General features: G+C 37.2%; 1 long non-coding RNA gene across 1 annotated transcript in view; it reads left to right on the plus strand.

Moving 5' to 3' along the window:
* Positions 1-6,837: 6,837 nt before the first annotated feature.
* LOC137847997 (uncharacterized) overlaps positions 6,838-12,495 on the plus strand; it is a 39,219-nt gene continuing 33,561 nt past the window's right edge. The window contains exon 1 of the long non-coding RNA XR_011091136.1: positions 6,838-7,227. This is a non-coding gene — a long non-coding RNA (uncharacterized lncRNA). The remainder of the gene's footprint in view (positions 7,228-12,495) is intronic.

Raw genomic sequence — 12,495 nt, forward strand, 5'->3', positions numbered from 1 at the left:
AAGTCTTCTAAGTTACCAAAGAATAATGACAATTAATGCCATTTTCAAAACACACACACACACAAAAAAAAAAAAAAAAAAAAAAAACTAGGGGAAAACAACAACAACAACAACAACAACAACAAACAAACAAGAAACACAGCCTAATAAAATAAGGTGACATACTGATCTGCTTGTTGGATGAACCAAGAAACTCATGACTAAAATACTCATTTTTAAAAGGATTGGGTTGACACTAATAATCACTAATCAGACAAGTCTGAAAATTTTGCAATAGTGTCACAGAGTCTTTGAAGCCAAAACAAAGCTTCTTTGCCTGCTTGAAATCAATTTTCTGCTTTTGTTTTTTAAAATATCATGAGGAAGCACTGAATGGCTCCCTGGTAGGTATATGAAGTTACAGAAGAATCATAGTGTTTGGCTTTAAGTGAAAGATAGTAATATGCCCAGCACACAAAATTGTTTAAATCAGAACTAGCATAGCTATCTGCATAAGACAAAGAAATTTCAGCGTTCTCATAGAAGGCACCTATGAAAGCATTAACCTTGAAATTTCCCTTGGGGATTCAGTGTTGTTATGTTGTTATATACACATCACTTACAGAGCAGTAGTTTTAATTATCAGCTTTCCTTTAACATTTTTATAAGCACATATTTATTAATTAATTTATTATTATACAATTGGGAAATCATCTAAAATAATGGTATATAACCTAAGAAACAGTTTTTATTGTCCTTATTTTTATCATATTCTGTTAATGTCCAGGGTGTTTGTGCTCATCTTGATATTGTTACATGGTACTGGCAACATCTGACTCTTAGAACCATCTGCATTTCTACATACTGTGTTTTTTGTTTTTTTTTTTTTTTAAAAAAAAATAATTACGGGTTGGATATTAGGAAAAAAAATCTCAGAAAGAGTGGTTAGGCATTGGAACGAGTTGCCCAGAGAGATGGTGGAGTCACCATCCCTGGGGTGTTTAAGGTAAGGTTGGACCTGGTGCTTAGGGACATGGTTTAGCAAGTGATATTGGTTTGTAGGGGGATGGTTGGACCAGGTGATTTTAGAGGTCTTTCTGAACCCTAACAATTCTGAGATTCAATGATACAGTGATACAGGTTCGATTCGTTAACCATCACAGCCATACTCCTAAGCTTAACTGAAGTCTTTTCTGTTGATTCTACTGGTCACTGGACCCAGCCAAATCTTGCGTAAGTACAACCCGTTCTTTCAAGACAGATCAGCTTCTTATGTGTATTCAGGCATATCTACACACTTACTGTCTTCCTACCATTTCCTTGCACAGCAGTGACAGCTAACGGAGCAGGAGTTCAGCTGCAGTGTTGTGCTCATTTCCTGTTGTCCACAGGGCCATTTCTGAAGCTTCATTTACTCACCCATGTTCAAAACTGAGATCAGTGAAGTGAAACAGGCATTACTGAAAGCAAAGCCTTTATATCTTTTGGAATTATATGTAGTTCTGAAAATCCAGTAGAAACTTGGGTTTTAGTTTCAAGATGGGTTTGCAGCATCAGCTATTACAAAACTCATCTTTCACTTGTGAAGTGAATATACTTGATCTGCAATTTAAAGAAAGACAAACACAGAACTCCATATTACTGTAATTCATATCTGGATTAAAGTCAAAATTGAAATAATATCAATTATAGGCCTGGTTGTGAAAAACATATTTACAGAAACCCTTTCAAATTCAACATTTGTTACATTTATTTATGAAGAACTGTTATGACACTTGAGTTTACTTTGATTATTTGTACATAAATTTTATTAAACTTGTAGTATCTTGCTCATCTTTCAAACTGTTTATATCTATTTTATAAAGGCTGTTTTACCTTGCTCTGTCCTGAAACACAGATAAATGAGACCAGACAGCTCTTTCATGAACAGGAAGCATCCATACACCTGTAACTGGGATTCACTAAATGGTCCTATATAGTGGACAGCAGTATTTACTGTCTTCCTCCCCTGTTGCCACAATACCTATAGGTCTGTATGGAAGACATAGTCTCAAATGATTTTAAGGGGTTTGGGAGGCTGTGTGTCAATTCTCCCCCAAAGGGCTGACCTCCATAGGAAATACTCAATGAAGATAGGAAAGATGTGTCTTTCCCAGCATTACACTTTTGTGTGCCATTACGCTGATGTTGATGTCTAGCCTACAATACAGGTATATTTTGTAACACATCACATCATAGGCTTTGATCCTGACACCAGATCAGTTAAGTGGCTGAAGAGCACAGTATCCACCGTCAAACCATCCTCCCCCTTGAAGTCACAGAATGAGAAAGTATAGAATCACAGAATCATCATAGAATCACAGAATGCCTAGGTTTGGAAGGGACCCTTAGGTATCATCTAATTCTCCCACCCTTCCCCCTCCCCGCCATAGGCAGAGACACCTCCTACTAGACCAGGATGTCAAAAGACCCATCCAACCTGGCCTTGAATACTTCAGGGATGCGGCAACTGCTCTGGGCAACCTGTTCCAGTGCTTTACCAAATTCAAAATAAATAATAATTTTTTTTCTAACATCTAATTTAAATCTACTCTGTTAGTTTAAAACAGTTACCCTCTTTCTTATCACTACAAACCCCACTAAAGAGTCCCTCCGATCTTTCTTGCAGGTCCCCTTTAAGTACTGCAAGGGACCTTACTGCTATAAAATCTCCCCAGAGCCTTCTGTTTTACATGGTAAGTAACCCCAGCTCTCCCAGGCTCTCTTCACAGGAGAGGTGCTCCAGCCCTCATAGACAACTCATCTGCCAACAGGATTCCGTCACCTGGAAGCAGGTGTGCTCTTTAGAGCAACTATAAGTGTGCAGTGATAGAGACTGTAGAAGAGTTTTTTCCCAAATCCTTGAAAACCTGGAGTTTTCAGGTTTGGAGCTTGTTCTGCAGTTGTCATCCCAAGATTTGTGCTTTGGATTTAACTGAGTGGCTTTGGGCAACATTCTCAAAAACATCTCAAGCAGGGGAATCCAGAGAATGTTTCAGGGGAGCTGAAGACCTGTTCATCTCAGTGGAACTACTGGCTGGAGAAGTCTGTTTCTTTTGGCTTTTTGTACATTTTCAATACCAGAGAATGCAGAGATTTTTCCTGTGTTAACACTTCTATCACACTTTATGGCCTACTATTCTAGTAGTAGATGTAAGGGTTAGGCAGGATAGACTCTTCCATTCAAAAGAAAGTCAGCAGTGTGCTGCATCTCCACATGCACTTAGGATAGTTTTGTGCACCAGTCTGGAAAAGAGGTAAGTACAGTCATAAACACCACAAGGGAAAAAAATCTCTTTTAAAGACTTTAGCAGAAACATATTGTTCTCAATGTACTCTGAGAACTGATTGGAAGTAGAAAGATTAAGATTGAAAGTAAAAGTCTTCCTTGCTTAGTGTAACTTACCTACAATATTTACAGTAAGAAAAAAATCTGTGTAGTTCTCTTAAAAACTTCAAAAACTGCTCATGAGACAAAATAGTTCAAAATCTATTTTACTGTAATACCTTCTAACAATTGTTGTAGTAGCAGCACCATTTGATCAGCTTGGACATGTGAAGTCTTAGGGAAAAAAAAAGTAAAAAAAGAAAAAAGTTAATATACAAGATTCATGGATTCATGTCTTTTAGAAGTCATACTTTCTGTACATTGACACCTTACTGTACAACTGGAAGGCTGAAGCAATCAACATGAAGGAGATGCATAGCATATAATCTGTTGTTGCTGTTGCTGTTGTGTTTTTTGTTTTTTTTTTTTTGTATTGTATTGTTTTGTTTTGTTTTGTCAAAAGGGGGGACACTACCTGAGATGTAGGTGACAAAAAAACTCTGAAGGTTGTTCAAGTCATTTTTAAATAAAAGAAAAGGAAAAAAAATTGGCAGAGGAAATTAAAATGTAAACTAAAAACAACAAAACAAACAAACTCACAAAAACTCTAGAAAGGAAGCAGTAGGGTATGTACAAAGGTGAGGAGCTATTGCTCCCAGAAGAACTGAATAATTATCTTCTACTTACTCTACAAATTAGATACAACAAGAGTGACAAGTTTATATATAAACAGATATAGATAACCTCCTCCAAGAATTTGTGTCACCAAACCATGTGACATTTTCAAACAAAAAACTAATCAGTTAACATCTGAACAAAAAAATTACTCTATTAATTCCTTTAACCCTGCTAGATGCTCATATTATGGTCCCATTGTGTACGGGATAACTTATAGTTACCCAGAATGCTTCATTCTGGATGTGTGTGTTATTCATCTTTTACTGCAATAGCTATTATTGAGTTCTGTGTAACTGAGAAGATTCTTCAAATCTGAAATGTTGAGAGACAATGTATTGCTTGTGACTACAACAGATCTCACCAAAACAAACCCTTCCCTTCCTCCCAGTATATTTTGTTCTTTCAAGTCCAGCTTTCACAGTGATGGGCAGAAAAAGAATAAAGTTATTCAACTTGTGTAAAATCATTAAGTCCAGCAGACAAGTCAGCTGTGTAAATCAGTCCAATTGTATTCAGGGAGTAAGGAACCACACCAGAAAGTATGCATAATAATCTTCTGCATAATAATATGGGAAAAAAAAAAAAAAAAAAAAAGGTTAGTGAACTCTATGAAAACTACACAAAAATAATGTTGAAGTTGAAAGCAATAATTAAGATTATGTGGTGAAACTTGAAGTTCCATTAAAGACACCAGAAAGCTTGTTGATTGCGACACGCTTTGGACTGGGCCTGATGAGTAAGTTCAGTATCTATCTTACCGATGCTTTCTGCGTTTTAATATAAGTAGGCTGTATTACAGCTATGTTGGGTGACTGATTAGGCGTTAACCGCTTCATTGGTGGCTGAAGAAAAATACACATGCACAATACAAAGAGTAATTGTGCCACCTTGTGAAGCAATACCGTGGTTGCAGTCTGATGGTTTCTGGCAGTGTTTCCTTATAATTCAAAACTCCATGTGACATCATCTTTAGAACAAACTTATTATTACAAGGTTTTGTTTTATATAATTTACTAGAGGGCATTTTCAAACAAGCTATTTTTCTTCTGAAGTACTTCCTGAAAATTCCATTGCAGTTTTGAAAATATTGTATTCTATTTACTGATTTCCTGAAGTATGGAATACATTGTGCAAAAAGTAGATCATTCCTGATAGTAGACCTTTTTCTATACAAATTGAATCTTTGGCAATAAATATCAACCAGTTTATATAAAGCACCTTGTCTTGAGAATTTTGAATTCAGAATTCTGAGGAGAAAAATAAAAACCAAAAAAATACATACTCACATATAGACACAATAGACACAGTTTTTGTTTTTGTTTTTTGTTTGTTTGTTTGTTTTGTTTTTGTTTGTTTTTCTAAAGGAAAAGTTAAATTGTATACTTAAAGTTTTATAATTACACTCAAGAAGTTTTATAATTAGACTCAAAATTCTCAAAACAATTTTAAAACATTTTTTATATGTAGTTTTTGTGAGTAAAGGTATGCAAGAAACATCAATCATAAACTTAGTTCAGTGAACTTCTATGAGGAAACAATTGCTCTATTTAAACAGTAAATCTTAAAAAATACACAAGGATTTTTACCTTCGTTGTTTAATGAAAACTGCATTTATCCAAATTAAATACAACACTTACAGAGTCATCCAATGTTTCCTTTGTTCCCTTTCATTTGATTAACGTGTAATTTGTGGCACGTCTTGGTTATTTAGGTACACATGCCAGCTCAAATTCTGCAGAATATATTCTTTTTAGCTGAGAAGTAATACTAGTGAAACTAGGACATTGGATTGTAAGATCCCAAAAGGAACATCTGCAAAAAGTGTAGATGGTTCATTTTGTGCATGAAATTAATAGGATGCTACCAAGTTTTGTTGTTGTTTTTTGTTTGTTTGTTTGTTTGTTTACAATAGCCCTATCATTGGAAAATGTAAGAGGGTCTGCAAGGTAAAAGTGCTGGTGCACATTTAGAAGCACAGATCCCAAAGGCTTTAATACTATTGTGATTGTGGGAAGAGTATATTTGAAAATATATCAATTTAAACTTTTCTAAATGAAAAGGTTAATGACTTTCTAAAGCCTAAACAAACTTAAACACAGCTCAGAATACAGTTTACCCATTCAATTAATCTTTATACTGAAGAAGTGGTAATAGTTAAGAGAAAAATTATGAAATTCAGTTTTTGTTGTTGTTTCTTCATATGCATTGATGGCCTCAGAACAGTGGTCTCAAGTTTGAGCTCTGGCAAATTTGCATTAAAATATCCAACTGCTTACAGAGCTACTTATATTTTATGTAAAAATTGCAAGGAAGAAATTTGCTTTCTTGGGAAGTTGCCATTTACACAACTGTCAAACATCATACAGGAACTCAGAGAGACTCTTGAGGATGTAGAATAGTTCAGTTTAGGTTGCAGCCTTGGGTTGAGATGGCATAAAGTTTATGGATTTACCCCAAGTTTCAAAGAGGTATGTCCATGTGGTCAAGGTCTTAAAACTTCATTGATCATCAGGCAAATATGAATAAATACTTCTCATGAAAAAAAAAAAAAAAGGCTTCCATAAAATCATATCTTGTTTTCTTTCGAACTTTCTTTAACATGGCTGTCTCAAAGAATTGTGGTTCTACAAAACATGAATGAAAAACAAAAAGGCTTTAGACTTCCAAGGTAGTGTACTCAGTTTTCCGTACCACTGTTAATGCCTCAATGGCTCAATGCCAACAAAAAAAAGTCCAACCATCCATCCATCTATCCATCTGTCCCCACCTCCCACCCCCCCGGCAGCAACAATTTAAGTTTAAATAAAAGCATGGAACAACACACATGTTTGTACGTGGAAATGGGTTAGTCACAAAAGGAAGGAAAACCATGAAAGAAAAATAAAATCTGGGGCTTAAAATGTGGGCACGTGGCCAAACTGGCCTCTTATTTCAAAGGCAGGGAGAAAGCTGCCTGCATGTCACAGTTAATACAACAAGCTTTATTTTTCCCCTTGCAGGCTGAAATATTCACAAGCATGCTGAGAAGGAGCAGAGGCGGACCCGCTCCTCACAGGGAGGTGGAAAGACCCCATGGTTGACAGCCACCAGCTGCTTCTGGCTGTCACCGCTCCCACCTGGCACCATGGCTCACCTCGCCCCGCAGCAATCTGCACTGTGCAGGAACACCACCGTGCAGGAAATGCAGCTCTTGGCAGAGAACGGTAGGCTGCTTTTAATGAATTTTTGCTTCATTTCTGCTAAGGAAGTCCATTGTTCTCCAGGGTATCGTGCCCCATAGAGCATTTGGCTCAGCTTTACCCCACTAGCCCTGGTGACAGAGCCTTCAGAACTCCTTCTAAGTGGTATTAAATAGCTCTTAAATCACTCTCTGCATTTTTGACTGGCCAGCAACTTGGCACAGAGTAAATCTGTTTGAACTGTTTTGCTTCAAGACAGAATGTCAGGGTGTTGTTTTAGACAAAATAGGCAGTGTTTATGGCCCACAAAGAAAAGAGAGAACTTGCTCTTTATTGTTTTCCTGTTTGCATTCTGTTTTTTCAAGTAGCTAGAAAATTCACATGGCTCCTAATCTTTATGTGTTGTCCTAAGCAAAACTAGCCACTGGCTGAGCAGATGAATTACTTACAGGGCTGTATCAAAAATGTTTTATGTACCAAATGTTATGTTGTGCCTCACCAGCTCAGCTACAGAAGCTACAGCAGAGACGGGCTGCAAAGGTCTTCTGAGAGGTCTGTGTGCAGGGACAGGAGAGTTCCCCTAGGGCAAGAAGGGTAAATTTAAGGTTTTCCTTGGTTAACACGACAATCATCTAGAAATAATTCCTCAAAAAAAGCTATGCCACCACTTTTACGATGTAGATATCTTTCCAGACTGTCAGGAGCAGTGAACTGTAGGAGTGATAGTGTGGCCATAAGCAGGCCACCTGAAAGAAACAGCTGCAGAGTCCTGCATTAGCAAATGAGCAGGGCATTTTGTCCATGCTGACAACTCCAACTTGGATGCTCATCAAAGCACAGCCGCTGCCATTTTCCTCAATTCTATTGTGTAAAAAGGAAGGGGGTGGGGGAGAGACTGAGGTCCAGTCAGCAACAACCAACCAAGCAAACAGCAGAAAAGAATAAGCTTAGTAGGGCTTGTGATACATCTGAGAGTATAGCTATGAACTGCAGTAAGAAAATATTCAGGATGAGGAATCCCTTGGATATGGGCAGCAAATAACACTCAATATCATGCCCTAAGGAAATTTTTATATAAAACTTAGTGATCTAGTCTATTATTAGCTGTATTTGTCTTTATTCACCAGTACGAGAAATATAAGCAAGCAAGGAGCATCCGAATTACTTTGCTCTTGCAATATCTATGCTGCTAATCATTATTTCTGCCTTTTTTCATTCAAGAAATTGTTACTGTGAATTTCAAAACTGGTCTGTATTTATCAGCTAACAACAGATTAAAAAACAACCAACCAACCAACCAAACAAAAAAAAACAACCAACCAACCAAACAAACAAACAAAAAAAAACACAAACAGATAAAACAGATAAAACAGATAAAACAGATTTCAGCAATTCAGCACCTAATGCTGGAATTAACATCCAATAAGCCCTGCCCTGTCACTTGTGTCCTTTATGTGCTGCCACACTGAGAATGATAGTAGAGCTGGTACTTAAATCAGTAAGTATAGTTCACAAATATTTTTCCTTAGACTAATTGAATATCACATAAAAATCCTTATTACTACCCAGAGAGCAGTATTCCTCAAACAGCACAAGGCTTCACTGTCTATTTGCTGGAGAAGTACATTTTCTAGAGGTCAACCTCACTATACTGATGTGAAGGTACTAACCTGAACTCTCATGCTGCTCTGCTGTGTTTCAAACCATGATTTCCTGAGCACAGGGCAGTGTCATGGATAGATTTTTACACACTTCGACTTAGCAACATTTTAAGATTTATTAATACTGTCACTGTAAATCACAAGATTAGACTGTATGATTCTTAACAGCACTTAATCAGCACTTAATCATCAGCCAATTAAACACAATGATTCAACAGAATTTGCTACAATAGAAACAGGATCTTAGTTAAAGATATGAGAATGACAAGATTCTCACAAGTACACTTACAGCATGGTGTTTGAGGTGCATTCTAAACTCAGTCACTCTTGTACTAGATTTTTCCCCCTTTTGGTGAATTACCTTCTCCCTTGTTGGTATTTGCCTACATATGAGCTTTTACACTCAAGGAGTCAGCCCTGAGATGCATTTCAGCTCAGGAGAAGACTAAGGGCCATAGCCTGCTACAACCCCTGGAGAGCTCAGATAGGCTTTCTCCAGCTGCTGTATGTATAACATGAAGTGATTGGCTTGTAGTCAAACTCAGATTCCTTATCATGTTGTTCTTGACCTCCAATGTTATCCCTCATTTCTCTATAAAGGATTTCAATGGGTATCTTCTTTAGGGCAGTTCTGTGCTTTGTTCATGGTCATGACTGTGAGCATCCACCTGACACTCTATTGCTGATGAGCTATCCAGTTCACAGAACAGATACATCAAGCCCTACTGTGGTTCATAAGCCTGAGCAGGACACGTAAAATAGTAAAATATGAGCAGGACATGTAAAAAATGTGCTTGCCATACTCTACCCTGTGACTACAATCAATTCACTTTATCTTCAGCAGCACAGCTTATCTAGTTATCCCCCAAACATATAAGGCAATGGTTAACAGTAAGCACAATACAGTAAGAACTAATAAAATCACAAGGGGGTGTAGCATCAGCTTCAGCACTTTGGGTGCCATAAGAGACCACCAAACAGGACTTCTCACCATCAGTACTCTCCATCCTTTTTGACTCTGTGCTGTGCTTGATGTACTCCTTGACTGTCATGATGGACAGTGAGAAGAGTCTTCTGTCATGATATCTGTGCTTGTTGTTGTAGGTTCATCAAATCAGGATGATGGAGAAGTCGGTTGATTCAAGGCAGGTACATACCAATAGGTGTCAGTTGCAGCTCAATATATAACATGTAGTCAAAAGACAAATCTTCATGGATAATTATGGATACAGAGAAATTAAAATCATAACCAATGGTCATGGAAAAGTTACACATGCATAGATTAGAGTGATTGGTTATACTATGAACAATATCATCTATTAGCAAATAATCACACAATGTTCCCATGCATACACATCCTTTTCTGATATACATGGCCATAGTTCTAGGAGCTTTGTTGCTTGTGTATTTTGAAATGACAGAAAACTTGCTCTGTGCCCAAACAGATGTCTTGAATTTTGAGAGCATTACTTTTGCAGATGAAACCTTTTTGTTCCTGCACAATGCACGCATTTGTATCAATTGTCTGCCACTCTTCATCCTTTTGATGAGCCTACAGACTATGCTCTAAGGGATATAGTGTGGTATCATTATGATTTAGTTCTAAGGCAATGCTTGGGTATATAATATGTACTGACTGGTGCATTACATATAGTGAGGACAAAGGTAATAATCTTATCACCTTCTAAATAATAAATAAAATTGACTAGTTGCCACCACAACTGAAACTCTTTCAAACTCTAATGCATTATCCCAAATAACTTCACACATTTCAGTGGGTAGGGTTCCTCCTTTACTTTCTTTAATAATGGCTGCTACTATGGACTGTATCCATAACTGCACTTGCATACATCTCAAGGCAAGAGGTATTAGCCATTCTATGATTCTATACCTTGGGTTGTTCCAAGGACATTTACAATTAATTGATGGTCATTTTCTTCAGTTCATTCCCAATGATACAGAATGTCAGATAAGAGCCATTGTCTTGCTCTTAGGGATAACAAAGATTATTTTAGTGGGTATTCTGACTTGTTTACATCAACAGCAGTAGCACTTAGTTTGTTCATTAGGAATTTTAGGAATTAGGAACCTATGCTATTCAATACTCCCAGTCCTGTTCCAGGTGCTCCTAGCCCTGTTTCTACTATTCCAGTGATCTCTAAGGATCATCCATGTAACCATGCCAACCAGTAGGAGTAGGCTACTCCCAAAAAGGCAGAACACTCTGTTCTAATTATTGACACATTGATGTGCTGTGTTAGCTCTACCCTTTTTAAGAGCCAATGAGGATTAAAGAAAACTTGCTGTTTTCCTGTATTTTTAATTATGTAAGGGCCAGTGTCATAAATGTGAGGAGACAATTTAATAGGAGGCCAAGCTGGGGGTGGTGGTTGCTTGATACTGGAGACTTAAGCTGGAGCAGGACTTGGGGTCTACCCAAAGGCACATTACTATCTAATGAGGTATGGTAAATTTATACCAACATTCATGTCCAAAAGGACAGATGTGTGTATGATCAGGAACATGTCCATCTCTACTTCCAGCATATTTTACAGTAATGGATGAAGCTGTTGTACATTCAGTATGATTTTCAATACAGCTTCCTATTAAAATTATGTCCTCTTTAATTTCCCTTAAAGATGGATAGAATACAGTGGTCCACTGCTCCAAATCCTCTCTTTCTCTTTGTTGTTGTTGTTGTTTTTGTTTTAAATCCACTCCCATCTAGAAAGAGAAACATAATAGTGTAGTGCTACTGCAGATAAATTTAGGGATCTAGTGAGGTAGATGTTAGGTGCAAATTCAACAAAATCCATGTAAGCATGAGCCCATCATATACAACTCCCACACTCTGCATGTGTCCATTTTGAATATAAATTCTAGCCCTACACCACAGTAAGCCTATTGACAAAATTAGAAAAATAGGGTGTATTAAGGTAAAATTGTACCAGTGTACAATTTGCTGTATTATGTAATTTTCTGTCTGCTTTCTCTCAAGTTGAAACTGCATGACATACAGCAGTGTTTGTTTGTTTCTGGTGAATAGATCCATTGATCACCTGGCATCCTATTTTTATTTCTTCTCCTGATGTCTCCCAGAGTTGGTGAACTCAATTAATACCTTCCCTATCCCAACTCCATTAGTTTTTCAAATATGTCTTGGTTCTGTGTATGACTATGGTCAATATATTTAAATCTTTTAAATTTTGTTTTAGTCCAAAACTCCCAGTGTATTTTACCAATACATAGTCACAAGGATCTTGTGCTTTGGTAATTGTGAGTATATCCACTCCAATTAGCAAGCGAACGGGTAGGGGCATATAGCTGTTGTCATAATTGCTGTCAAGACTGATCCCAGCAGATTAATGCAATGAGGAGACAAACAATATGAAAATGCCAACATCCAGTAGATTAGTCATTCCTGTGGTGTTAGTATGATTCATTGTTTACTGTAAAAGAAAGAAAGGTAGACAGGTCTCTGTGGGGAAGCCCGAACAGCTTATCCCCTTTAAAATGCAGAATAAATCCATCTGGCACTAATTTTATGCTTTGCCTTTATCACTGGCATCCCATGCCAGAGATCCTTGTGGCTTAATTAGGGTCATCAGTACTAAATTAGTCTGGTAGAAGG

The sequence above is a fragment of the Anas acuta genome, chromosome Z, assembly GCF_963932015.1.
Source record: "Anas acuta chromosome Z, bAnaAcu1.1, whole genome shotgun sequence".
In the NCBI taxonomy this organism is placed as follows: domain Eukaryota; kingdom Metazoa; phylum Chordata; class Aves; order Anseriformes; family Anatidae; genus Anas; species Anas acuta.